The following is a 25790-nucleotide window of genomic DNA, read 5'->3' as shown; positions in this document are numbered from 1 at the left end:
TTGGATTAATGATGCTGGCGTTGTCCTATCAATGGGTTGGAAAAAAGTGTGAATGATGTTTCACTCTTCTTCCAGGAAATAATTCTGAATGTGAAAATCCCCAGTGGCCAATTATTAGCGCACTGCATTCTTTATGCATATATACACCTTCTCCAGAATTGGTGTTAGCCCAGATTTGAACTCATCTCTTAATATTCTGCATTCTGTCAAGTAGGAAAACTGAAGGAATACATTATGTTTGCATCACAATAGAAAAAAAACAAGATGCAAAGTATATAGCAAAGTATGGATGGTTCATTGAGATTGTCATATCGCTGGGTCACTTTACAGCAGGGGAGTAACAATAGACCCTGCAAGGGATGCCTCCGCAGGGGGGTCCAGAAGCCACAGGGGCCCCGTGGGGGGGAAAGTTTGAGAGACTGCCAACTAAGGGCATGGAGAGAAAATGTATTATGCTCCGGTACCATTGTTATATTGGCTGCATGTGTCCACCACACAGATAAGGAACCATACACACTTTGGAATTTGTATACTGTCCCTGCTCCTTAGGGTTCGTAAAAAACATCTCACATTGCAGCAAAGTTTTGATGACCTAATGTACAACGTTACAAACAACAGAGTCACAGGTTGAAAAAAAGTTGTAGACTGACCCTTATTCAGCAGCCCCTCAGAAGAGATTCTTAGATTCTTATCACACACAGGCTAGTGACCTTATGGTGTCTGATTACGGACACAGTGGAGCAGGTAAGATTGATGTCTGACTGTCGCTGCCTCATTGAGAGCTTGTTGTCTCATACTGAGTCCAAGATCCTGTAATAACAGTATCAATCAGTGACATTCTGAATGTTTTGCCAAAGGTACAGTGAATACTATATCTTATGTTCAGCATGTCATTGTTGTTCCTCCATATAGCATGTGCTCTCCTGTAGTAAAATAATATGGCTGTGTGTGTATGTATGTACTGGGAGCTGAGCTGCAACGAGGGTCTTGTCGGCTGCAAGGGGCTGGAGGAAGCCCCGGGTCTGTGGGTAGCATAGATTGCCTGACGTTTTCTTTACGTCTAAGTGTTTCTTTTCATCTTTATCTCTGCTAAATTAATAAATATTTTAAAACAAGGGGATTAAAAAAGGCACAGGTGAAGCCAAAATTGTAAAACATTGCCTTTAACAATTATAATCAGTGCTGCGTAATATGTTGGCGCTTTATAAATACAACAAATAAATAAAATAAATAATAAATATAATGAAAAAAATAATTACAGTGGTAATAACGATAGTAAAACATTGGTAAATATTACTGATATTTTACATCAACTAAACCTAACCATACTCTTGCACAGAACCCTTCCCCCTATGATGCCTAACCCTAAAACTAGGGGCGTTGTTAGCCACAAAGATCAGTGGCACGTGCCCCGGATCTATTCTAGAGTGCCCTGGATGTCCCCCAGGCAGAGTCAGCTGTGGTGCCTCAATTGCAGACATGCTGGAAGCTGTGGTGCATCAATCGGGGGGTATGCTGGGTGCTGTGGTTCCTCTATGTGGGCATACTGGGTGCTGTAGTGCCATGCTGGGTGCTGTGATGCCTTTATGGGTGCATGCAGTGAGCTTTGGTTCTTCTGTGGTGCATGCTGGGAGTTGTGGTGCCTCAATGGCAGGGCCATGGGAACATGGGAGGGGGTCCACTAGATGGTCAGGGAATGCTATGGAGGAACTGGCCAATAACCTGGCAGCAGGCCAGGCCAGCTAGCACAGAAACCAGGTAACTCTGCCTTAATGACACTTCCTATTTACAGTACAGTTGTGTTCAAAATTGAGTATTTTGGCCTGTTTGACATTGATTTTGATCATTTCAGTCATCTTGTTTACAATTAAATCACAGAGGCACTTGTAGGTCAGACAAATATAACATAAAATGTAAAATGAAATAACCCCAAATGTCTTTTCTGTGCTCACATCATTATCAGTTTTATTCAACCCCCAAGTGACATTCATTCTCAGTACTTAGTACAACATCTTTTTCCAGTTGTAACAGCTTTTAAACATTAAGCATAGCTTGACACAATTGTCTTGCAGCGATCTACGGGTCTTTTAGCCCATTCTTCATTGGCAAAAGCCTCCAGTTCAGTCACATTCTTAGGCTTGCGCGCTGCAACTGCTTTCTTTAAGACCCACCAAAGGTTCTCAATCAGATTTAAGTCTGGTGACTGCGATGGCCACTCCAAAATGTTCCAGCCTTTAATCTGCAACCATGCTCTAGTGGACTTGGAGGTATGCTTGAGATCATTGTCCTGTTGAAAGGTCCAACGTCTCCCAAGCCTCAGGTTTGTGACGGACTGCATCACATTTTCTTCCAATATCTCCTGGTACTGAAGAGAATTCATGGTACCTTGCACACGCTGAAGCTTCCCTGTACCTGCAGAAGCAAAACAGCCCCAAAGCATGATTGACCCCCCGCCATGCTTCACAGTAGGCAAGGTGTTCTTTTCTTCATAGGTCTTGTTCCTCCTCCTCCAAACATAGCGTTGATCCATGGGCCCAAACAGTTCTAATTTTGTTTCATCAGTCCACAAAACACTGGTAAGCGCTCGGAATCGCGTTTGGAACCCCAATAGACTTTAATGGGGAGGCGAACTTTGAAAACTAGAAAAATGTTTGCCATGCCCGTTTCTTGAGCCGTGCAGGGCGTGCCGCCGCCCTGGGCGCTGTTGGGAGGGGGGCGCTGTAATGGAGGGGGGAGCCGAAGCCGCGGGGAGGGCAGCCCGACCTCTCCCTCCCTCTCCTGGGCTGCCCTCCGTGCTCCCCCCTCAGACGCATACTCAGGCAGGAAGCGCCGCTGTTTACAACTCACCTCCCTGGCTCCAAGCGCTGCTCTTTCGCCGCAGGTCTCCTCTCTGTTTACACGCTGATACACACGCTGCCGGAAGCAGCGTGTGTATCAGCGTGTAGGCAGAGAGGAAAAGACCAGCGGCGGGAGAGCAGCGCTTGGAGCCAGGGAGGTGAGTTGTAAACAGCGGCGCTTCCTGCCTGAGTATGCGTCTGAGGGGGAGCACGGAGGGGGCGGCCCAGGAGAGGGAGGGAGAGGGAGGGCTGCCCTCCCCGCGGCTCCGGCTCCCCCCTCCATTATGGGGGACAGCTACCTATCTAACCTACGCTGGGGGGCAGCTACCTAATCTAACCTATACTGGGGGGGGCACCTACCTAATCTAACCTACACTGGGGGGCAGCTACCTATCTAACCTATACTGGGGGCAGCTACCTAATCTAACCTACTTTGGGGGGCACCTACCTAATCTAACCTACACTGGGGGGCAGCTACCTATCTAACCAACACTGTGGGGCAGCTACCTATCTAACCTATACTGGGGGGCACCTACCTAATCTAACCTACACTGGGGGGCAGCTACCTATCTAACCTACACTGGGGGGCAGCTACCTAATCTAACCTACACTGGGGGGCAGCTACCTATCTAACCAACACTGTGGGGCAGCTACCTATCTAACCTATACTGGGGGGCACCTACCTAATCTAACCTACACTGGGGGGCAGCTACCTATCTAACCTACACTGGGGGGCAGCTACCTAATCTAACCTACACTGGGGGGCATCTACCTATCTAACCAACACTGTGGGGCAGCTACCTATCTAACCTATACTGGCGGGCACCTACCTAATTAACCTACACTGGGGGGCAGCTACCTATCTAACCAACACTGTGGGGCAGCTACCTATCTAACCTATACTGGGGGGCACCTACCTAATCTAACCTACACTGGGGGGCAGCTACCTATCTAACCTACACTGGGGGGCAGCTACCTAATCTAACCTACACTGGGGGGCATCTACCTATCTAAACAACACTGTGGGGCAGCTACCTATCTAACCTATACTGGGGGGCACCTACCTAATTAACCTACACTGGGGGGCAGCTACCTATCTAACATACACTGTGGGGCAGCTACCTATCTAACCTATACTGGGGGGCACCTACCTAATCTAACCTACACTGGGGGGCAGCTACCTATCTAACCTACACTGGGGGGCAGCTACCTATCTAACCTACACTGTGGGGCAGCTACCTACCTAATCTAACCTATAATGGGGGGCACCTGTCTAATCTAGTCTATACTGGGGGGGAGCTACCTAATCTAACCTATACTGGGGGGCACCTACCTATCTAACCTACACTGGGGGGCAGCTACCTATCTAACCTACACTGGGGGGCAGCTACCTACCTAATCTAACCTATACTGGGGGGCAGCTACCTAATCTAACCTATACTGGGGGGCAGCTACCTATCTAACCTATACTGGGGGGCACCTGTCTAATCTAGCCTATACTGGGGGGGAGCTACCTAATCTAACCTATACTGGGGGGCACCTACCTATCTAACCTACACTGGGGGGCAGCTACCTATCTAACCTACACTGGGAGGCAGCTACCTACCTAATCTAACCTATACTGGGGGGCAGCTACCTAATCTAACCTATACTGGGGGGCAGCTACCTATCTAACCTATACTGGGGGGCACCTGTCTAATCTAGCCTATACTGGGGGGGAGCTACCTAATCTAACCTATACTGGGGGGCACCTACCTATCTAACCTATACTGAGGGGCACCTACCTATCTAACCTATACTGGGGGGCAGCTACCTATATAACCTATACTGGGGGGGGGGGGGCAGATACCTATATAACCTATATTAGGGGCACTTTTCTAACCTGTATTGGGGGCACCTACCTACCTAGCTAGCCTATACAGGTGGCAACTATACTGGCTACCTATATTGGAGACACCTACCTAAATAACCTATACTGGGGGCACCTACCTATCTAACCTATGCACGGCACGCTCCAGGAAGTATGGTGAGTGTTTGCATGTAAGGGGGTAAGCAAGTAGGGAATTCCCATTAATTTAGAAGTGATAATAAATCTGGTTCACTTAAAGATGTAGTTTACAGATGGCAGTTTGTCTTGGTTACTAAATTTGCCATACATCAATGAAGTAGATATGAGTTCACAGACTTTATATTTGTATCTCCCAAATACTTTTTAAAGTGGATTTAGAAGTGGACTTTTATTTACAGACTGTTTAACTTTTTGAGTTTTTTTATTTTTAATATTGAATATGTTTTATAACTTGTATAACCCTTACACTATGATTTTAATAAGTAAAAGTGTTTAGTGGTTTAGTTTGATCACCTACTGATTTATGGTAGAAAGCGAATGGTAGCACAACCTCTGTTAGGTTTACTGTTACTATCCTGTGTACACCATTAAAACTGCTCTCGCTGAAGTGACTAAAATCCAAAGGGCACCACAGTATATACAGCTCTTTTTTATCTTTAGCATTTAACTCAGCTGATCAGTAAGTCAGTAACTCACATTCCAGCATTTCTATGTATTTAGGGTCTGGTCATCCCTTGGCCCTCCTTCTGTCTTCCTGATGGACCATTTCCTTCCACTCTCCTACACCACCTCCTTGCCTACTCTAAATGTAGGAATCCCAAAGCACAGCCCTTGGTCCACCTCTCTTTTCCATCCACATCCATGGTCTAGGACCAAGTATTACTTCACTTGGATTTTAGGATCACCTATACCTGAAGGACACCCAAATCTACCTCTGTAATCCCAACCTTCCTTCATCTTACCTACTAAATAACCTTTCAGCTTCTAACATTTGAAAAAGCAGGGAAAAAGTAATAATAAAAAGTAAGTTGTTTCTGTTATTAATAAAGCTCGGGTGATTGATGATTAACTCTTACCTTCGCCAATCCATGCAGCAGTAATAGAGAGCTTTGCATTGCAGGCTCTCTATTTTTCTCTGGAAGTACTCCTTAAAGCTGGCTGTACACTGAACGGTATTTTTCCCATTTCTTACTGTAATCCCTGCCACAATTCTCCCCCCCCTTCCCCTGGCTCACCATCCTGTAGCTGTTGAGGCGTGGTAACAGGGCAGTTTCTAGGCTAAATTTCACCCAGTTCGAGAGTCAAAAAATTGCCCCCCCCCCCCCCCCCCAATCAAAGCTGCTAAGTGAAATCATGTCAAAAGGCTTCTTGAAACCAACTCACCATTTTTATTTTATTTTTAATTTTTTTACTCTGCGTCTGACCACCTGCCCAGGGAAAAAAAGAGTGACCCCCTCCGCCCCCTAGCCAGGGAGTCACAGTATGGTGGTCTGACCACCTGTCCAGGGAAAAAAAGTGTGACCCTCTCCCCCCCTAGCCAGGGAGTCACAGTCAGACCATGGTGGTTTGACCGTCAGACCACCATGGTCTGACTTTGACTCCCTGGCTGTGGGTGGTAGGGGGGGTGCTCTTTTTGCCCTGGGCTGGTGGTCAGAGCCCACCATGGTCTGACTGTGACTCCCTGGCTGGGGAAGGGGGGTACTCTTTTTGCCCTGGGCTGGTTGGTGGTCAGACTCTGACCACCAGCCCAGGGCAAAAAGAGTGCCCCCCTACCCCCAGCCAGGGAGTCACACTGTTAGACCATCACCATGGTGGGTTCTGACCACCAGCCCAGGGCAAAAAGAGCGCCCCCCTCCCCCAGCAGCCACATCAGAAAGAGAGAGGCAGTGCTGTACATAGACTGTCTGCCTTACTGCCTACTTACCATGAGGTCCATCTCATGGCAGGTGGAACTGGAAGAAGGCGCCGGGCCAGGAACGGTGGGGGTCCGGGCAGGGGACCATGGAGGTGCTAGCGGGCAGCGGCAGCAAGGGCCAAGGCACCCACTAGCAGCAGTGGCAGCGAGGAGCCCGAGTCCAACTGGCCAAAAAGACTCCACCTTCTGGGGCTGGGCTCCGCCGCACACTGCTGCTGCACACAGGGGTGAGCCTGGGGTGCCTGGCACCTGGCAGCAAGATTTTCTCTGGCGCCTATGGGAGTGGTTAAATTAACCGCGCCCAACCACATAACCACACCCATGTCCTGCCTAATCACACCCACACCTTCCACCTCTTTACGCATGCATGTGGTACCCCATTCCTACCCCTCTTCCATGGGCTTGCTCCTGGCTGGCTTTGACTGCCTGGCAGTCTGCTAGTCTCTGGACTGACTCAGGTTGAGAGGCTCTGCGAGTGCGACGCAGTCACACACTGCGTATTTATGGCTGCCTGCGGCCACCGTACTCTCGCTCGCTGTCGTCGGCTCCTCCCCCCGCCAAGCCCAAGCGTGAGGTGGGCTGCCTGTATCTTTCCCGTTGCGCCGCGCAGCCTGCCAGTGTTGCCAACCTTTCACGTTATTTTTTACTGACAAATACCTAAAAATTTACTGACAAAAGATTATTTTTACTGACAAAATTTCCCCACTAAATGCACATAAGAGACAGCGTTTCACCAGTAAATGCACATAATAAGAGACCGCTTTTCACCAGTAAATGCACATAAGAGACCGCTTTTCACCAGTAAATGCACATAAGAGACCGCTTTTCACCAGTAAATGCACATAAGAGACCGCTTTTCACCAGTAAATGCACATAAGAGACAGCTTTTCACCAGTAAATGCACATAATAAGAGACTGCTTTTTACCAGTAAATGCACATAATAAGAGACTGCTTTTTACCAGTAAATGCACATAATAAGAGACTGCTTTTCACCAGTAAATGCACATAATAAGAGACAGCTTTTCACCAGTAAATGCACATAATGACAAACAGCCAGTTTCCCCAGTACATGTAGCCAGCCTGGACCCCCATTAGGCAGTGAGTGACAGGGAGCCCCTTTAGGCAGTGAGTGACAGGGAGCCCCTTTAGGCAGTGAGTGACAGGGAGCCCCTTTAGGCAGTGAGTGACAGGGAGCCCCTTTAGGCAGTGAGTGACAGGGAGCCCCTTTAGGCAGTGAGTGACAGGGAGCCCCTTTAGGCAGTGAGTGACAGGGAGCCCCTTTAGGAAGTGAGTGACAGGGAGTACCTTTAGGAAGTGAGTGACAGGGAGCCCCTTTAGGAAGTGAGTGACAGGGAGCCCCTTTAGGAAGTGAGTGACAGGGAGCCCCTTTAGGAAGTGAGTGACAGGGAGTACCTTTAGGAAGTGAGTGACAGGGAGCCCCTTTAGGAAGTGAGTGACAGGGAGCCCCTTTAGGAAGTGAGTGACAGGGAGTACCTTTAGGAAGTGAGTGACAGGGAGTACCTTTAGGAAGTGAGTGACAGGGAGCCCCTTTAGGAAGTGAGTGACAGGGAGCCCCTTTAGGAAGTGAGTGACAGGGAGCCCCTTTAGGAAGTGAGTGACAGGGAGCCCCTTTAGGAAGTGAGTGACAGGGAGTACCTTTAGGAAGTGAGTGACAGGGAGCCCCTTTAGGAAGTGAGTGACAGGGAGTACCTTTAGGAAGTGAGTGACAGGGAGCCCGTTTGAGCAGTAAGTGACAGGGAGCCCCCAGCCGCCGCTCCCGCTCCCCCCTTACCTTGCAGACCTCAGGATCAGCGGCGACCCGACCAGTACCGGCGGGCGCCGGACGCAACCGCTCTATATGCGGAAGTGATGTCACTTCCGCATAGTGCGGGCGCTGGGTCCTAGCGCCCGCACGATTGGTCGCCGCCTGATCGAGGTCTGAGTGAGGCGCCAGGAGGGAGGGAGGGGGAGCAGTGGCGGCGGCCACAGGGACGGCCTGGCGCCCCCCAATCTGTCACTCATCGGCGCCCCGTTCAGCAGAACCGGCTGAACGGGGCAAGAAACGGCCCTGCGTGGTAACATCATGGTGGAAGGTGCACAGAGAGATGGCTGGGCGAGTTTGATAGTATTGCCTAACCAGTCCATCCATACAGCTCTCTTTGTTGCAGGGGCATAACTAGAGGGGAGCAGCCCCTGCAATTGTAGTGGGGCCCATAGCTGTGGGGAAGCCCTAACTACTAACCTACCCTTCCTCCAATACAGGTGCCTATACTTCAGATCAGGTGTTTTTGTGGCTACACTTGTAATGGGTGTGAAGATCATGATGACCACACTTGTTTTATGAACCTTGTGAGATGGGCCCCACGGCCGTGAAGTGCACCAAGGGGAGGAAAGGTAAGGGGTGTGAACCTTGGAGGGGCTTCATCAAAGTTAGCTGGGCGACCCCATGAATTGTAGTTACACCACTGGTGGCGGCCGGTAACATCTGCATGGCTTCAGGATGAAGAAGCAGAGGAAAGGTGACTGACAGCAGCTCAAGTAACACAAGCAGTCCATGCATCCGGTTCGCCCAATGCTAATTCTTCATCATATGGAATTAAAAATTGTCCCGTGTAGCACTGATATACTGTACACTGTACACTATTGCAACTTTTTAAAACCAGGAGTAGAATTACACTTTAATAAAAAAGAATAAAACCATATAAAGAGATACATGCTAGGAAAGATCCATACAGAGAAATGTTTATTATAACACACGCTGATGCCTAGGGGAGAAGAGCTGTTAGGCTTCTACATCTGTTTATAATTTTACATTCCTACTAATTTATTTACAGTTGGGAAATAATCTAACTAAGTATATCTATAATATGACATCTGTATGCAATGATGCTGAATACATCTTAACTCGCTCTCTAACATGCTGCTGAATTATCCTGAATGACACAATACTCCTGGAAATCCCAGATGATCTTTATGTTCAGATGCAGAGGGTGAATCACAGAAAAAGTAAATTGACATTTTATTTGCCTTATTTATCATCCAGTCACGTGCACAGGGTTCAGGGCTGTTTCTGAGCATAAGCCAGATAAGCAGCCAGTTGATCATGAGTGATCTGTGCCTAGGGGTGAGGAGGCGACCCATCTATCAGTGGGGGAGGCAGAGCTAAAACCGGCTTGTGTGCCCTAGCTTCTCTCCACAATGCATACACCGGCATAAGGTGCTACTACACAGTGTAGTCTGGTGCCAGCGGAGATCAAACTGTCAGATCTGGTCTGTCACTGATGCTGTGTCCGAATAGATCTACTGACGGTGCAGGCAGGGAAAGACCAAATGTGCCCACATAATATTTATATTGCATAGCGCAGCGTGGTGCCGGGGGGGGTCAAAGTGTTGGACTTAGTCGAACACTTTAATGAAAAGAGCCTCATGTCGTGTCGGTTTAGGGCTGACGCTGGTACTGTCAGCAGAGGAGCATGGTCTACTGTCGCATTGTAAAAGTTAAAACTGTCATACTTACAAAGTAGAACAACAAATAACGTTTGTAAAACACTTTTCTCCCATAGGACTTAAAGGACTACTGTGGGGGGAGAGGAAAAAAAGAGTTAAACTTACCCGGGGCTTCTAATGGTCCCCCGCAGACACCCTGTGCCCGCGCAGCCACTCACCGATGCTTCCGTCCCCGCCTCCAGTTCACTTCTGGAATTTTCCGACTTTAAAGTCGGAAAACCACTTTACAGGTTTTTACAGGTAGTACAGTCTTTCAAAACACCACAATTTAGCATTCCGGAGGATTGGGGCATTTTGAATAATTGTATTTTGAAAGCCCAAGTTCAGGTATCATATTATATGTATTTCCTAGATCAATGTTTTATATAATACATAAAAAATAATTTTCACCTGCTGTTTGCTTACTCCTTCCCTGCCCCATCTAGCCAGTCATAACACATGATCATTAAGAAGGCATAGTTTTATTTAATACCACTATCATAATCATGTGATTACATTTTAAAGAGAACCCGAGGTGGGTTCTAAGAATCCAATTAGCATACAGAGGCTGGGTCTGCATATAATACCCAGCCTCTGTTGCTATACAGTTCCCCCCAGTCTCCCCCCTGCGCTCTGCTGTGCCTCCATAAATCAATTGCCGTGCTGGCGACATGCAGCGTGTTGCCAGCCAGCTGTTTACATCTGAAGTGTCAGTCTCTGCCGCTCCCCCACCTCCGATATTGCCGCTCCCCGCCTGCGTCCCGTCCCTCCAATCAGCGGGGAGGGAAGGGACACACAGGCGGGGAGCGGCGCTATGGAGGAGGCGGGGGAGCGGCAGAGACTGACACTTCAGATGTAAACAGCCGGCTGGCCACACTCTGCATGTCGCCAGCACGGCGATTGATTTACGGGGGTACAGCAGAGCACAGGGGGGAGACTATGGCAAACAGTATAGCAACAGAGGCTGGGTATTACATGCAGACCCAGCCTCTGTATGCTAAGTGGATTCTTAGAACCCACCTCGGGTTCTCTTTAAAGCTCCCTGCACACTGCAAATCCATTTTCCGATTCCGATTCCGTTTCCGATTTTCAATTCCAATTTTCCCTGAATACATTCAACAGAAACACGGATCACAAAATGCAGCATGCAGTAAAGATTAAAAACCGGAATCGGAATTGGATGTAAAAACCGATTAAAAAGCGGAATCGGAATCGCATGCAGTGTGCAGGGAGCCTTAGTGTTTCAGGCTGGGAGTGAGTCAGTCCATTAAAATCTCTAAACTACAATTATTTTTATATTTTTTCCCATTAATAATTTAAAGTAATGTTCTATTAAATACATATAAAAAAAGATTTGCCTGAACCTAAAAGCCCAATTCCACTTATGATACAGTGTTTTTAGTTTGACTCTTGCAAGGATTAATATCAAATATTTTCATATTGACTCATTTTTATGTATATATTTTTCAGAATATAAGACACTCCTAACCATATGACGCTCCTAGGTTTAGAGGGCAAAAACCTGGGGAAAAAATATACTAAACCTGGGGCGTCCATGTTCCAGGAGTGTATTGTAGATATTCTCCCCCAATTATTGTGTCCCCTTTTACCTCTTTGGTCCTTCTGTGTGCCCCCGGATTCCCTGTATTTGTAATATAAGACGCAGTAACTCTTTCTCCCTATTTTGGCAGGAGAAAAAGTGTGTCTTATATTCCAAAAAAAGAGTAATTCATAACTTTACATAAGAAACTTTACACAAGAAACTTGTACATAAGAATGTAAGGCAGAGAACGCACTTGTCCTTGTGGAAAAAGTATGCAATTTTTTGCATACAGGCCCAGTCTGAATGGGAAAAGTTTGCAATCTGAATTCTGCGTGAATGACAATGACGTAATTTACATAAAACATACAATTAATTAAATTCCAAATTGCATGCAATTTCTCTTAAAAGAAGCAACGTTTTTGCAATTTTTCTGCAATCCCCACTGGCTTACATTGAAACAGAATTCATATCACACATCGCACATGAGAAAAGCGGATCTGCCGCGCCAATTTAAAAATTAAGAAAAACTTCAAACACAGATTTGGAAACGATGTGATGCCATTGAAATACAGTACATGTGAGGTGAGGATAGCGTTTTTGGAAAGTCACATCTCATGCGTGAGTTTTTTTATATTAAAGTGAAGCTGTACTGAGTAAAAATATTTAAAATAAACACGAGGTAACTTCAAATGAACATGACATAGTTACCTTGCCATCAGTTCCTCTCAGAAGCTCACCATTTTCTTCTGGCAATAACCCCTTCCAGTTCTGACAATATTTTGTCAGGTCTAAAATATCAGTTGCTGTCAGTAAAATATCAGTTGCTGTCAGTTATAGCTGAGGGGAAAACTGATGTACCAGGTAATGGCCATGTTTCCCTATGGCTCAAGTGGGCGATGTTACAGTTTAACTGTGTGCTGACCAGAAAGCTGCTATGGGTAATGGCCATTTTTTAAAATGGAGGATGGAAAATTCCTTTGATCACAGTGAACAAACAGGACGCGGGACAGGAGAAAGACACTGAGGAGAAGACTACATGGAAGGTAAGTATGACTTGTGTATGCAGGGCCGGATTTGTACTTTTTACTGCCCTAGGCCCACTACCCGCAGCCGCCCCATGACAGCGGCGGGGTTAAGGTAGCAATTAATACAATTCTCTCTATGAGCCTGATTCACAAAGCGGTGATAACTCAGTTATCACGCCTAAAAGACTTTAGGCGTGATAAGCTTTACACCGCTGAGTTAGCACCGATTTGTGCTCTTTATCGCGCGCAAAGTCCCGCGCGCAAAGTTTTGCACGCGCAATCGCGAAACTTTGCGCGCAGCGCCCATAGGGTTTCATGGGCGCATCGCGCGCACTGCACCGTGCACCACGCGATTGCGCGCGCAAAACTTTGCGCGAGTTTCATTTTATCACGCCTAAACTGAGTTTTTCACAGGTGTGCAAACACTTTGCACCGCTTTGTAAATCATGCCCTATGACTGATAGTCCAATTCAATCTTAATAGCGATAGAAAACGATCATTAAGGACTACAAATGGAAAGAAAGCTGCTATTCAATTTAACAAGATTGACAAAGTTGATCTGAAAAACGGATTGTTTCCATTAATCTGATCAAATTGAATAGCAGCAGCTTGCCTTTTCCATTAGTGGTTTAGAATGACCATTTTTGATCAATATTGTCTGGGGAATTGTATTGTTAATGGCCACGGATAGGGTTATCGGACATAGGAAAGGGAGGAGGTAAGAGATTCTGCAGGATCAGGATATTAGGGTATGGAATTTATGAAAAAAAGAGAATAGGGTAATCGGAAAAGGAATAACATTGCGTATTAGTTTAGGGTTACTGATTAAAATATTATAGTTATTAAACTGACTGAGGACAGTCAGTGACATGGCTATGTACTCTGTAATGTGCTGCAGAAGATGTCAGTGCTATATAAATACATAATAATAATATGGTAGGACATTAGACTATGACTATGGTAGGATTAGATTGTGAGCTCCTCTGAGGACAGTCAGTGACATGACTATGTACTCTGTAAAGTGCTGCAGAAGATGTCAGTGCTATATAAATACATAATAATAATATGGTAGGACATTAGACTGACTATGGTAGGATTAGCTTGTGAGCTCCTCTGAGGACAGTCAGTGACATGACTATGTACAGAGTAGAAGATGTCAGTGCTATATAAATACATAATAATAATATGATAGGACATTAGACTATGACTATGGTAGGATTAGTTTGTGAGCTCCTCTGAGGACAGTCAGTGACATGACTAAGTACTCTGTAATGTGCTGCAGAAGATGTCAGTGCTATATAAATACATAATAATAATATGGTAGGACATTACACTATGACTATGGTAGGATTAGAGTGTGAGCTCCTCTGAGGACAGTCAGTGACATGACTATGTACTCTGTAATATGCTGCAGAAGATGTCAGCGCTATATAAATACATAATAATAATATGGTAGGACATTACACTATGACTATGATAGGATTAGATTGTGAGCTCATCTGAGGACAGTCTGTGACACGACTATGTACTCTGAGCAGTGCTGCAGAAGATGTCAGTGCTATATAAATACATAATAATAATATGGTAGGGCATTAGACTATGACTATGGTAGGATTAGATTGTGAGCTCATCTGAGGACGGTCAGTGACATGACTATGTACTCTGTAATGAGCTGCAGAAGATGTCAGTGCTATATAAATACATAATAATAATATGGTAGGACATTAGACTATGACTATGGTAGGATTAGAGTGTTAGCTCCTCTGAGGACAGTCTGTGACATGACTATGTACTCTGGGCAGTGCTGCAGAAGATGTCAGTGCTATATAAATACATAATAATAATATGGTAGGACATTACACTATGACTATGGTAGGATTAAATTGTGTGCACCTTTGAGGACAGTCAGTGACATGGCTATGTACTCTGTAATGTGCTGTGGAGGATGTCGGTGCTGTATAAATACATAATAATAATAATATGTTAGGACATTAGACTATGACTATGGTAGGATTAGAGTGTGAGCTCCTCTGGGGAAAGTCAGTGACAAGACAAGACTATGTACTCTGTAATGTGCTGTGGAGGATGTCAGTGCTGTATAAATACATAATAATAATATGGTAGGACATTAGACTATGATAGGATTAGATTGTGTGCACCTTTGAGGACAGTCAGTAACATTACTATGTACACAGTAAGGTGCTATATAGAGGATAGTGTTCTCTCTCTCTGATCTGTGCCTACTGCTATTGATCAGTGCTCAGAAGACCAAACCTACAGTAACAAAGAATACAGTGAGGCAATGAAAGGTTAATTGCTGTGGGAGGGAGGGGGAAGAAGAGGAAAGCTGCTGATTAACAAAACAAGATAGTACTAGTGACAGGGCTGCCTCCATGAACATAGAACTGATAGAAGGTAGATAGCTGGTCACTGTCTGCACAGAAGTTTAGCAATAGGCAGCATGCTAAGTGAGTGAAATGCCTGTAATCTGCACACACTCATCTCACCCCCCTGACGCTACAAGTAACATGCAGTGAGTGCAATCACACATCTCACTCCCTGACTCTGTCAGCAGTGCCTCCTCCACACGCATTACTTACTTGTCTGCCTCTTCCTCCTTCCGCTCAAATCTCCCGGTCTGCTGGCTCAACCCCGCCCCTCAGAGAGAGAGAGAGGAGAGGCAGGGCGCTCTTTTCTACAGTGTACACGCAGGAGAGACTGGAGGACAGCGCAGCTAGCTAATTACTGGGACAAACAGCTGATCTGCTGCCTGTGTGCGACAGCCGCCCCAGCTCTCTTGTCGGCATCTTTCCGCCCTAGGAACCGGCCTCGGGGGCCTGTGCGGAAATCCGGCCATGTGTGTATGCTTATTTTGACTTTTAATCTTCAGTTCAGGTTTTCTTTAAGGGTGAATATTGCCTCAAAGTTTTCTGCCAGTCAACAGATTATTCCAAATGTTAAAAATGAGTAACAAGTTCCTGCTCTGTGCAGATATTTACTGCTGTGTGGTGGAAATTCTGGAAGAGGCTTATATCAACTATACTCAACTGTACTCCTAGCAGCTGAATTAGCCAGATTCTACCTCACACTGTCAGGCTGCTGTTCACACGTCGCATTATAAATATGACTATTAAACTGAAAAGAAGAAAGTGAGGGTGCGGGAAAGTTCTATCTACCATTGGTACTACACGTGCAATTAATTATCACATAAGTTTATTTTCAGTCCAAGCTTGCTTAAAGAGAACCTGTACTGAGTAAAATTATTTAAAATAAACTCATGAGGTAACTTCAAATGAACATTACATAGTTACCTTGCCATCAGTTCTTCTAGAAAGCTCACCATTTTCTTCTGACAATGATCACTTCCAGTTCTGACAACATTTTGTCAAAACTGAAATATATCAGTTGCTGTCAGTTACAGCTGAGAGGAGAACTGATGTGTCCATGTTTCCCTATGGCTCAAGTGGGCGATATTACAGTTTAACTGTGTGCTGACCAGAAAGCTGTTATGGGGTAATGGCCATTTTCAAAATGGAGAATTCCATTGATCACAGTGAACAAACAAGACACAGGAGAGGCAAAAGAGATTGAGGAGTAGACTACACTGAGGTAAGTATGACTTGTGTATGGTTATTTTGACTTTTAATTTTCAGTACAGGTTTTTTTCTTTAAGGCTATGTTCACAGTAGGCCATACATTGTGTTCCAGTAACAGCAAAATACAACAGGAAAGCAATGTTGCAACCTTATCCACCCATTTCATCATGTACAGTGAAGCATACAGAAAATTATGCTTCACTGCTACTGTTAACGCGTACGTTTTGCGGTAACACACTGCATGCAGTGCGCCATGATACTGCAAACTGTTATACCGCACCTGCTGCACTGTGAATGACACATAGGGTATGCACTATAGTGCGGTAAGCTGCGTATCAAATAGGCCGTTACACCGCACTGCAATGCACCACTGTGAAGGTGGCCTGAATGCTCGCTATGATTAAAAGGGTTGGTACATCGGTACTTATTACTTCAGCAGATTAGAATTACATTCGTTATATGTGAGGGATATATTAATGGCAGCTCAAAGTTTGCGATACATATCCCGTGGTAAGTGAGGTAAATAGATCTGGTGACTTTTTAATTAATTAACTAAAAAATCACTTTGCTGCATCAAAGAGGTCATTAAGCACAAATACTGAAGGTGATGCTTCCATAGCAACATCTCTAATGAAGGAACAAAGCTGTAAAATCAGTGGTAATTACAATTAAAACAAATTTAAATGCCTCATGCGGTACATTTTAAAGAGGTCTGCTCTATAAATTCAATAAAATATCTACTCAGCAGAACTGAAAAGGCTTGGTGTTTCTTTAACAGTTTTACAGCATCAGAACTTTGTTTTTCTTACCAAAGCATCATTTTTAGCTGCATTTTTAGCTAAGCTCCACCCATCAAAGAAAACTACCCGGGCGGTTTTTCCCTGATGCTGTGCAAAGCATGATGGGATTTCCTATGTTGTTATTCACGTTGCCTAGCAACTGGGAGGGGTGATCAGCACACAGGACAGTTGGAACTGTGTCTCAAGCTCCCTGTCACCTCCTTTCAACCAAAAAAATGGCTGCCATCATGAAATCAAACATTTGCCTGTTCTAATAAAACAGGGTGGGTAAGAGATTATATTACCTATTTATTTTAATGAACATAAATAATGTAACTTAATGACAGTATGTTTGTTTAGGCTGAAGTTCCTCTTTAATGTTTAAATATGGCTACTTTAACCACCCTGGCGTTCTGATTAAATCGCCAGGGTGGCTGCGGGAGGGTTTTTTTTAAATAAAAAAAAAACTATTTCATGCAGCCAACTGAAAGTTGGCTGCATGAAAGCCCACTAGAGGGCGCTCCGGAGGCGTTCTTCCGATCGCCTCCGGCGCCCATAATAAACAAGGAAGGCCGCAATGAGCGGCCTTCCTTGTTTTGCTTATATCGTCGCCATAGCGACGAGCGGAGTGACGTCATGGACGTCAGCCGACGTCCTGACGTCAGCCGCCTCCGATCCAGCCCTTAGCGCTGGCCGGAACTGTTTGTTCCGGCTACGCTGGGCTCGGGCGGCTGGGGGGACCCTCTTTCGCCGCTGCACGCGGCGGATCGCCGCGCTGCAGCGGCGATCAGGCAGCACACGCGGCTGGCAAAGTGCCGGCTGCGTGTGCTGCTTTTTATTTCATTAAAATCGGCCCAGCAGGGCCTGAGCGGCAGCCGCTGGCGGTGTTGGACGAGCTGAGCTCGTCCAGACCGCTCAGCTGGTTAAAGAGAACCCGAGGTGTGTTTAAAGAATGTTATCTGCATACAGAGGCTGGATCTGCCTATACAGCCAAGCCTCTGTTGCTATCCCAAACCCCACTAAGGTCCCCCTGCACTCTACAATCCCTCATAAATCACAGCCGTGCTGTGAGGCTGTGTTTACATCTGTAGTGTCAGTCTCAGCTGCTCCCCCACCTCCTGCATAGCTCCGGTCCCTGCCCCCGTCTCTTCCCTCCAATCAGCAGGGAGGGAAGGGATGCAGGCGGGGACTGGAGTTCTGCAAGAGGCGGGGAGAGCAGCAGACTGACACTATAGAGATAAACACAGCCAGCTCTGACAAGCTGTTTGTCAGCAGTGTGGCTGTGATTTATGAGGGATTGCAGAGTGCAGGGGGACCTTAGGGGGGTTTGGAATAGGAACAAAAGCTGGGCTGTATAGGCAGATCCAGCCTCTGTATGCAGATAATATTCTTCAAACCCACCTCAGGTTCTCTTTAAGAACCTGCTGAAGTCTTTATTTTGATTTACTGTTATTCACCTAAACTGGAGCCCACCATCTGCTGAGAGAATAAATGTTGGGCCCTTTTTTCACAGGTCATGCCTATAATGTAAAATGTCTATAGAGAATTTAGCCACACCCTTATTAACGTGTGCTTTTATTAAAAAAGACCTGAATTAAGAACTTATTCTCTGCTCTGATAGTTAAGCAACAGCATAATAACCCTTTAAAGAAAAACAATTCTTTGTTACAGCTGATACAAGTCCAGCAATAAATCTGCAGTGTCTACTTCCTGCTTTCATGGAATCAGCCATAGGGTTAACATCCAGTGTTTACAAATTAGATGCTCTGCTGAGGTAGCCATCTGACACAGCTGAGAGATCAAATTACACTTGTAATTACTCACAAATGAGAGGGAATAAGACTCTAAATGCATACAGGGTGCACTTCTCTACGTTTTCCTTCTGTCCTGTGCAAGAGTTCTGGCCCACTTTAAAGTGGATCTCCATCCAAAAATGTAAAACCCTTTAGCGCTGCTGTACAGAAAAGTTATATTTACCTGCAGTGTCTCGAGGGCCCTGCATCACTCCACTTCGGACCTGCATCACTCCACTTATGGTGCCTGGCCCTGCAACAGAAGTGGAGTGATGCAGGGCCTCAGTAGATAGCTGCAGCAAATAGCAAAATGGCCAGGGCCGGATTTGCCATAAGGCACTGTAGGCACGTGCCTACAGGCGCCTGATGGTGGAAAGGCGTCTCACTCCTCTCCCCTACTGCCTCCCTACCTCCTTCCCTATGCAAAGTCCTGATCAGAGTGTAAATGAGGTTACTAACTTGGCTTTTGGCATTCCACTGAAGACATCTTTCTCCAGCCAGGGGCACCCCTGGATACCAAATACTAAGAAGTACCTGTAGCTACCTAAATTATGCAGGGGGGATAGGGGAGAGGTAACAGCTGGGCCAGCCAGCACACTTGTCGTGCGATTCGTGGGGGTTTTTAGGTCTATGGAGGCTGAAGTCTAGGGTGCCAGGAAATATGTGCCTACAGGCTCCTCTGAGGTAAATCCGGCCTGAAAATGGCGATTTTTTCTCCAAGGAGAGAGGAGAGGCGGGGCCAGGCGCTGGAAGTGGAGTGATTCAGGGCCTTCGTGACGGTTTCGTGGGACGAGACTCCGCAGGTAAATAGAACTTTTGAATTTTTAGATGGAGATCCACTCTGTATGATTCTCTTCATCTGAAGAGGGAGGACAAACAGTCTCAGCCAATCAGCCAATTAATACTTTGGAGCTTATTGACTTCCGTTGTTTATCCATCACTTTCCTATATTTGGGTTGCTTCCAGTAAGGGTTAAGGCAACTGTTTATTGAAAACAAATTTTGTTGTTTTTTAAGCTGCTTTGGAGCGTGTATCCAGGCCACCACAGAATGATATTATGCTAGCATTTATTCTGATTACGCTGCAAATTGTATTGCCCAGCTAACTGTCAAGTCATATCACAACTAAGTGGGGACTGACAATTGAATTTCCTGTGCCCTTTGCCCCCGCAGCTTGCTCTAAGAGCCAGACGTACAAGTTATCAATCTTCCCAGCCCAGCTCCCTGACATTCAGCGGCCCTCAAGACACAGATGTCATTGTTAAACCAGAGCATGCGGCTCAGAGGTTGAAGGCAGGTACATTGTGACCAGTACTGCTGGGTACACAGGACGCCCACTGACTAGACAGAGTGACCTCTACAAATACATTCTGTTTACCCAGCATTTTGGAGCACATCTTAATGATACAGATACGTCAGAGTTAGAAATTAAATTTGCTGAATGCCTGAGTGTAGGTGTTGTTTATTTAAGTGCAGATGAGTGAAAAATGTTCTTTTGATATTTGCATATTCTGTGTAAATACCATTTATTGAACAGCAAAGTACAACTTGTAGAAACATGAGATCATGTAAGGTAACTAATGGCATCCCCAACAGTGTTTTTTTTTCCCAGGCGGGCGTGAAAGCGAGGGCCGCGGGGCTATTGGTATGCCCCTGGTCAGACATGATCAAGCAGAGGATCCCTTTCAGTGTACAAGAGGTCAGACATGCAGAAGATCACCTCCTAGAAGGCAGAGCTTATGGTGTGCTATTGCTGCATTCAAGGCTATTACCTAAACCCCTCCAACCTACTTAAACCCCACCATAAATAAGAACACAGGCTTCTGAGGTTGGATTTTATGGGCCAAAGCAGCCCTTTTATTTCGGAAAATTATTTAACAATAATGATTAAATAACTTGAGTCAACGACTAGCGACTCAAGACTCATAAACAGTAAAATGTAAACAAACATAAAGGGGAGGGACTCTGGAGGTCACCCAAATACTTAACTGCACAGCTAGGGCCCTCAGCCGTTGTCACTGGCTAGAGGACAACTGTAAGCAAATGGTCCTACCTTGAAGATAACAGCAGTGTTCACCTAGAAGAAAATGCACTGGGGCGTATCCTAGCCCACTCACTGACCGTTCGGAGACCTTCGAGTACCCTGCCCCTGCAATGACAATTCTGATGTTGTACTTCACCTGAAGGAAATTAGAAAGGGACAGAAGGAGAACACATCCCTATGCTGTCTGCCTTTCTGAATCCCGATACTCCACTTCTTCCTCCCCCAGCTATCTCAGGATTGGCATAAGCTGCTGTCAATCAATGTTTTGACCCCTTCCCTGGTCATCAAATGTCCATCATGTGCAGCCCTGTGACACCCTGTGGGCTCCTCTGGGCCTTATTCTGTCATAATCACATGGAGGAAAGATAGGTAATCCATAAGAATGTAGAGGATCCTTATGTGTATAGTAAGATAAGTCAGTATACAGAAAATCTGCTAGGCCACAAGTATACATACCTAGGGCGCAATTTCCTAACAATTTTTCCAGCAATGGTCAATACTTTGAGCTACAAGCAATTGTTTCTGCAATCTCGCAACTTAGGTACAGGTGCTTGATCAAGCGAACATCATTTAGCATCATTCAGCGATAACGACCGTCACAGTGGATCGGATCTTTGAGATCCCCGATGACTCCATGCAAATTACTGCGATCGCTTGACTTCCTGTTCACACCCATTGTGTAACGTCATGTGATGTCACTCATACCAGCGGTCTGGAAAATGCATCGCATTGGGTGGTGCGTATTTAACTTTAGAGATCTGTAATGAAAATTTATTTTTTTTTAGTAAGAGAAGTATTCTGCCAGATTCCAACACATTGTAAAAAAAAAAAAATGTGACCTGTAATAAGAACACTGCAGTGATCCAAATCAGGACATCCGAGTTTGGTTTGCTGTACACAGTTCAGTGAAATATTAATGTCTGCTTTAAGTAACATGACTTTGTTCGCTGCATTTTGCTTTATTGAATAATGTAAATTACACAGGTATTAAGTGTGACTTTAATAATCCCTTTAAATATCAATTTTCCAAATTTGATGTAACTTTTATCGAGCATCATTCTTCACTTTGCACAAAGTAATTATTTCCTCATCCTTATTCATGAAACACCTTGTAAAGATTTGTCAAAATAGGAAAAATCCAATGACCCTTTAAATGCAAATAACAATATCGCTGTTGAAAAATAAGGATGTACAATTATGGCATTATCATCACATAGCGGGAGAAGAGGGAGCTGACCGTGGTGCTGATTGTTATTCACAGCAAACCACATGGGAACATACTGATTGATTTCTGCTTCTGGTCTAAATCCAGAAGGACTGTGAGCCAACGTATATCAACTAAGCACAGCCAGGTTAGAAGAGATAAATAACACCCTGAGCACAGTGCTATATAACTGCGAGCAAGCTGCCTCCCTGTGACAGTTGGCTTACAACTAAGTTATATAACTGTAGCAAACACTAGCTGATATGTATCATGGTCATAATCCTCTGAAATGCTGCACTAAACCGGCCAGGAAATGGTTGCTTGGAAGCTGGAATGTACAAGGAGTTCTGTAAAGAATTTAGCAAACGGAACAAACTCCTAACTACATTTTTCAGCCTCGATTTCTGCAACTCGATTTGAAAAGGACAATATAATACACTCTGAAGTTCTTAAAGCACACCTGAACCGAGGAGGATACAGAAGCTAAAATATTTATTTCCTGTTAAACAATGCAGTCTGCCTGGCTGTCCTGCTGATCCACTATGTCTAATGCTTTGAGCCATAGAACCCTGAACAAGCATGCAGCAGATCAGGTGTTTCTGATGTTCTGAAGTCTGACTGCATGCTTGATTCAGGTGTGTGATTCACACACTACTACAGCCAAAGAGCAGGTCTGCCAGGCAACTGGTATTATTTAAAAGGAACTAAATATGGCAGCCTCTATATCACTCTCCAGGTGTACTTTAAAGAGAGTCTGAAGCCAAATAAAATACCTATTTTTATTGGCCAGTTCTCTTCTGCAATAAAATCATAGCTGATACGTCGCATTCCCACGGGAGAATTACCGTAGGTATTTATACTCCAAATTACCGGGAGAAAATTCCATGACTTTTCAGGCCGTGTATTTTGCTGCCCGGGGAAGGTAGAGCTTTGCGCTGTAGCTCTGCCTCCAGTCCAGTCAATCTCCGCTTCTCCCCACCCCTCTCAGTGAAAGAATTCTGAGAGGGGTGGGAAGAGGCGGAGATTGCCTGGAGCAGAGGCAGAGCTACTGCGCAAACGTCTGCCTCCTCCAGGAAGCGAACAGAGAATTTTGCCTTGGAGAGTATAAATACATCATCAGCTATGATCTTGTTGCTGAAGAGGGCTGGCCAGTAAAAAGAGGTATTTTTTGGGCTTCAAACTCTCTTTAAAGCAAAACTGTAAGTAGAAAAAGATTGCTAGTTAGCTACCTACTTTCAAAATGCATGTAGTAGAAAATGGTCCTAATGGACAATATAAATAGGAGGGTGAATTAGCGCTTTCAGTGTGAACTTGATTGCACAACTACCTTTTTCCTGCACTGCATACTCAGGCCTGGATTTGTACTTTTTACCACCCAAGGCCCACTATCATCAGCTGCCCCTGGACTGACAGCATCCTAAACTTTTCCCCCAACACGGCAGGGATTGGATTGTAGGCTCTTCTGAGGACAGTTAGTGAAGTGATGAAAGGGATTACATTATAAGCTCCTCTGATTAGGTTGTATGCTCCTTGGCAAGCGACACATTCGGTGAGTGACAGGCAGCTCAGAGATCACAGTAAGTGCCCATTCGCTGCCCTTTTATCCCCCAAGTGCTGGGTCCGGCTGTTGGTAGCTGCTCGCCGCTACGTGCAAACTTTGTGTAGCAGAACGAATATTCGGCAGGCTAACTGCTACTGCCATCTTGCTGCCCACAGCCCGCCCCTTGCTTTCCTAGTTCTTTAGGTCCATGGCCTTTGTGGCCTTACCTGAAATCCGGCCATGGGCATACTATAGAATTCACATGGGATTTAGGCTGAGAAGGGTTGTTTTGGTTAATAATAAACAGCTAAGAATACAGAAGACGGACTCACAGACATGGAGTGTCAATATGAAATGCCCTCTATCACTGAAAACCAGCGTATGTACAGCTAAGTATAGCCAGTAGGTACAGCATGGAAAGTATTGCTCTGTCCCCACCTAATGAAATATTTCCCTCCATCTCTGTCTACGGCAAACTCCCAACAGAGCAAAGGTGCCATACTGGGACTGCGGAAAACTGATTTGGTAGGGAAGCCAGACCAAGTTTTTAATATGGCCGTACATTGTCCCTTTAAGCATAGTTCATTTTCCAGAGGTGAAAAATGTCTGTACAATGCATTATGGTTAAGAGAACATTTTGTGCAGGCAGCTTTGCTATAGTCACCTCTAATAGCCTGTTAAATAATTACACTGCAAGTCACACAAGTCCAATGCCATCATCTGTGTTTTTAATTTATGTGTTCACATTTACTGTGACCATTTCAGTAAAGAGTAACAGCAAAAACAAGTAAATTGCAAAGACTGTTCCTACTAGTATATAATGGTTGGTAATATAAACAAACTTAAACAAATTAATATTATTTTAATGATGCACACTGCCATCTTATCGTGATGGCCAGAGCCAGATCCATTGGCCCCAATGCAACTTTTACACTAGGCCTCCCCAGTGCTGTATGAATAATAATTGCATGGTAATGATCACCTAAACTGGCATAGTGGCGTGATGGGAGGAAAAGGAATGGTTTGTTCATTACTACTACCGTGTCAATAAAGAACTAATGCATGGACTGGAGGAGGGCCCACTGTGGGCCCCTCAGGTCAAGAAACCCTGGTGCGGTTGTAACCTCTGCAACCTCTCTGTTTGTTCCTCTTCATTAGTATAGTGGGTGATACTGGCAAGGTCAATTGTATGACCAATCACCTGGAGTTTGATCTGGGTCTAGTCTCAGCCTCCACTCTTCTCCAACCATTGTATTACACCAGTATCCAGCCACCTTTCTCTCATCATGACTTTACAAAGGAAAGGTAGGTGGGAACTTATGTTACATTGTGAATGGTAAGGGGTGGAGTCAGGCACTGTATACACACGAAGCTCTAGGCAGCTGCATTGACAGTGGGGTTTGGCCAGAGTTTGTGGGAGGGATATTCTCCACTATACTAACAAGCAGGGACATATCAGATTGTGACTACAGACATCCCTTTACATAGTGGCATTTTCACTTTAGGACTTCAAGTACACTTTAAGCATTCAGGCAGTCAGGCCTAGGTAAGAGAACGTAGTAGTATACAGGTATATTGGTTTTCTAGTGGTGTGTTTAGAACAGTCCACCTGAGCCTTTTTTCCCACTTTTGACAGCATGTGGGTTATAACAGGAGTTTGTTAGGAGATCTTACCAATAGTGGCGAAAGGTACCTGCCAAAAGCTTAAAGCCAATTTGTCAGTTGTTTACTGGGAAAACAAATACACCTCTATGGCTGACATTGCACCAGTACTTGACAATATGAATGGAATTCTTGGATAAATCCATTAAAAAAAACAAGATAAAACACTCCACCCCACAAATACAAAGAACATGCTGATCAGACTCTCTGGGCACTTTACTTGAATAACAGAGAGAATATGGCCTTAATATCTGCACTTACACACAAACTGTGCTCCCCCAAAGTGCATAAGAAAACTAAAGTGGACATGGGATGTTTGTGCTCAGAGACTTGGCCAGTGTGGCACTTTGCCTCTTCAGTCCACACTTCCAATTGTAAACAATAGCTAGTTACCAACCTTCTGTTGGCCATGGGTAGGGATTCTGATATGGCTTCTAAAGCCACTGCTATAGATTGTCATTGCCCCACCAACTGCCATCAAAAGACCCACTTCCTGTTCAATGCCAGGCTCTTTAAT

At 45.2% G+C, this 25790-nt stretch overlaps 1 long non-coding RNA gene across 3 annotated transcripts in view; it reads right to left on the bottom strand.

The window, feature by feature from the left end:
• Window positions 1-25790, bottom strand: part of LOC137561151 (uncharacterized) — a 132637-nt gene that overhangs the window by 43037 nt on the left and 63810 nt on the right. Inside the window, exons 3-4 of one of the 3 annotated variants that reach the window (XR_011029886.1) lie at window positions 21324-21625; window positions 651-810 (exon numbers count right to left, since the gene is read on the bottom strand). This is a non-coding gene — a long non-coding RNA (uncharacterized lncRNA). Of the gene's footprint in view, window positions 1-650; window positions 811-20475; window positions 21626-25790 lie in introns of those variants that run through there. The other 2 variants (XR_011029885.1, XR_011029884.1) reach the window with 2 other exon arrangements.

The sequence above is a fragment of the Hyperolius riggenbachi genome, chromosome 3 (assembly GCF_040937935.1).
Source record: "Hyperolius riggenbachi isolate aHypRig1 chromosome 3, aHypRig1.pri, whole genome shotgun sequence".
Classification (NCBI taxonomy): domain Eukaryota; kingdom Metazoa; phylum Chordata; class Amphibia; order Anura; family Hyperoliidae; genus Hyperolius; species Hyperolius riggenbachi.
The sequence above is the reverse complement of the archived record's forward strand: the minus strand, read 5'-3'. Positions and strand labels throughout refer to the sequence as shown.